This window comes from Lactuca virosa, chromosome 6, assembly GCF_052849685.1.
Source record: "Lactuca virosa cultivar CGN04683 chromosome 6, Lactuca_virosa_CGN04683_v6, whole genome shotgun sequence".
Taxonomy (NCBI): domain Eukaryota; kingdom Viridiplantae; phylum Streptophyta; class Magnoliopsida; order Asterales; family Asteraceae; genus Lactuca; species Lactuca virosa.
This window is the reverse complement of record NC_136431.1, coordinates 273,443,621-273,447,032: the sequence shown is the minus strand read 5'-3', so window position 1 is coordinate 273,447,032 and position 3,412 is coordinate 273,443,621. Positions and strand designations below refer to the sequence as shown.

Here is a 3,412-nt window from a genome sequence, read left to right as displayed (position 1 = left end):
TTTTTATCAGGTACGCATTTATCATTTAGCACAACATATATAAAAGGGTAAAATGATCATTTTTATCATTCAGATTACAATTTAGAGGTTGCAATCAAACATGTTAAAAATTCAGACCCTCTTAGAATTCAGACTTCTTTAAAATCCAGATCTTATAAATTCAGATCTTACCAGACAGTCCCTATGTAACCAAAAACTTATGTTATATTTATGATTAAATAAAAAAATTCATTTACCTAAATATGAAAATTGGTTAATAACCCAATCTTTAATCGATTATTAAGTGTATATAACGCCGTAAAAGATGGGTTGTGGATCGGACGAGATACCGTTGATGGTTGAGCGGGTTGATGAGGGTTGAAAGTTGAGGGTTAAGCGGGTTGATGAACTCCGGGCTCTTTTTCTTGTTATCTTCTCTCAATTCTCAATTTTATTTGTATCATATGTATAATAATGCAGCTTTGAAGACTTCCATCTCCAAAAAGTTTGGATGGTTGGAGTTAGTAGAGGGAAATGTTGATTTCAATTATATATTTTTATAATACAACTTTTTTTTATTATTTAAAACAACGGATAAATACTAAAATCAACAAGCTTCCGATGTTGATTTTTATATTTATAAAGTTTTCCGCTATTCTACAACAATTGATAAAAATTGTCCTTTAATCTACTATTTACCACGCAATTCTGATATAATGCAGAGATTTTATTCAATTTCTTTTTCCAGACACTGTTTCTTAACTTTCATGAATATAGCAATTTTTTTTTCTAAAGATGTCAACAGAATAGTACCATTTTTTGTTTCAAAAGCGTATACCCTAAATTTACATATGTTCTTACTATCATTACAAATGAAAATTATACTGACCTTTCTAATTACACATAAAATACAATTTTAAATTTCATCATTTTAGATTCAATCATAAATAGATAGCTTCGTTGGATAAGGTAGAGAAATTTAATATATAAGCAGGAACAAACACTACACAAATAAGAATAAAATAAAATTATATTTTTGGTCATGGATATAGTGATTTTTATAATTTTTGTAAATTTTTTTTTACAATTGTAGTCATTATTTAAAAGTTTTTTTTAAAAATATTTTGTGGTCCCTAATCCAAGAAAATGTACACTCTTTGGACATAATATGCAGAAATCGGCTAAGACCAAAAACATTACAATAAACCAACGTTACAATAAAAAAAAGGCTAAAATTATAAACATCAGCTATAATCAGGGACCAATAGTGTAATTTACTCTAAAAAGTAGTAAAAAAAAAAAAAAAAAAAAAGATAGAGGAAAAATATTATGAGCTTGGTGGTGGCCGGCTAAGACTGAGCTGATTTCGATTCACGGCTCCGGTGGCAAAGCCAGGGCCAGAACTAGAACCGGCTGAGAAAATGCTAGCGAGTGCAGCCATGGCTTTAACTTGCATTTCAAGAGCTGCAATATAATCGGCCACTTCTTCTAATAAAACAGGGAAAGGCTGTTTCCGGCAGCCGGGAACTAACCTCCCGAGATCACGTGTTTTCCGTTTCACCGCCGGTAAATTCATGGACTTCAACCTCAAAATACCCAATCTCGGCTTCTTAAACCGACTATTACCGGTCGCCGTCGCAATGGCACCTCTTTGCCTCAGATTACTCTTCATGAATTTATGCTTCAGTTTGTTTGAGAGAATAGCTCGGCTCCATCGACTCCGCCCTTTCGCCGCCATTGCAAGGACACGGTCAGCGGCTTCGCGAACCGCACGTCCACGAAGCGGAACAGAATGTGAAGACGTACCGGAGCTCAGCCGGAGATGGCGGAGAGCTTCGAAAAGTTTGGAGCTATATGCTTCCTGTCGATCTTCTGATTTCCATGACGTAATCTCGTCGTGGTCATTATTCATGTTTTCCGGCACCTGATTTCTATTGCTGCTAAATTGCTTTAGCATTTTCTTCTTCTTTCTCCGCTTCGATGAATCACGTAGTGCGTCTGTGTTGTTCGTCATCGGATTTGAAGCCGCCATCTACAAAATTCCGTTCCCAATTGTTCTTCCGGTTGATGTGAAGACAAATAAACTTCTAGTAGATTATAAATCCGAGCATGTCAGGAACAAGACAAATCATTCACATCAATATTGAACATACAGATTCGTACTGGGAAAATTACAGATTCGTTTTCTTATCCGAATGGGAGATTACAAAATCTCAACATTGTAACCAAATCTACCAATCGAATCAGAGCTCTTTTTCAAACAATCAAACAGAGAAAATAATAAACCAACATTCATTATCTAATAAATATCTACACGAAGGATTACCTTTAAGAAGAAAACGTCGATATTAATATTCTTCTTCAGCTACAAAGAATATACTCCCATTTACGAGGAATTTTGAAGAGAATCAACTCTGTTTAGTTCTTTCTTTTCTGTTTGAACGGGAGAGAAAGAGAGAGATGGTGGGATATGAAGTGGGGGAGTAAACTACAGATTTACAGGGTAGCACGCATTGGCCCGTTCGCCTCCGTGTCTTTTAAATCTAGTGTAATTTTCCGTTTTAGCCCTTTTAGTATTGAATATTTACATAAAAGTCCTTATTTTGTTTCTTTAACATTATGGTGGTGGTGAATTGGACCCATTGCCCCCATTTGGTGGCCTAAACTTCTTGTCTGCTTTAGTTTGTCTCCATGACTATTGAAAGGCATCTGTCTGCACCAATTTCTATCGGCATGTTCCAACATGGCTCATGTTCGAAACATGGTCGACAAAAAGCTTGAGTTTTCGCTTGAAATGTGTAAAGGTGATCTATTTATTGGATTTGGGGTACAAACTATTGTTTTGTCTCGACTCATATTAGAAGTAAAGTGAAGCAACATGGTAGCGAAGGGTCAAATATGCAAGCTCTTCGTAGTGGAAACATACTTAACATTAGATGCCTATTTATGATCCATGTAAGTAACCATTACACCAATGAAAAATACATAGTTCATTTACATTGACATCAAAACATAAGGCTAAGGGAGTGGTTTTTTTTTTTTAACTGCAAACTAATCTACTCCTAACTATCACAACCTATGTTTCAAGCAAGACTTGAACTCATGACCTCTCAAATGAGAAGGCCCCTCCTTACCAACATGTCACATAAACATAACATAATGGTAAAGAGTGGTAACATGTTTTTGAACAAAAAAAAAGTCACTCAATCAAGAAAAAGTCACAAACCTTCTACTCTCTCTCTCACACACACACACACACACATATACACACCGATGAACTAGCGAGTTCATATTAGCGCACACCCTTAGTGCATGCTAGGGGTGGTTTTCATGCACGCTAAGAACTTTGTCGAGGGCTCTTGGCGTATCTACTCCCTAAAGCATAAGAGTAAACAACTAACAAGTTGTATGGTAAAGAATATTTTTAGATTTT

At 35.5% G+C, this 3,412-nt stretch overlaps 1 pseudogene across 2 annotated transcripts; it reads right to left on the bottom strand.

The window, feature by feature from the left end:
- Positions 1 to 1,148: 1,148 nt before the first annotated feature.
- Positions 1,149 to 2,475, bottom strand: LOC145119059 (transcription factor bHLH148 pseudogene; annotated as a pseudogene). Of its 2 annotated transcripts, none has more exons than XR_013713639.1 (2): positions 2,306 to 2,475; positions 1,149 to 2,066 (listed from the first exon to the last, which is right to left on the bottom strand). The product of XR_013713639.1 is annotated as a transcription factor bHLH148 pseudogene, transcript variant X1 (transcript). The 2 variants fall into 2 exon arrangements; XR_013713640.1 differs by having other exon boundaries at positions 1,149 to 2,063.
- Between the last annotated feature and the right edge of the window lie 937 nt (positions 2,476 to 3,412).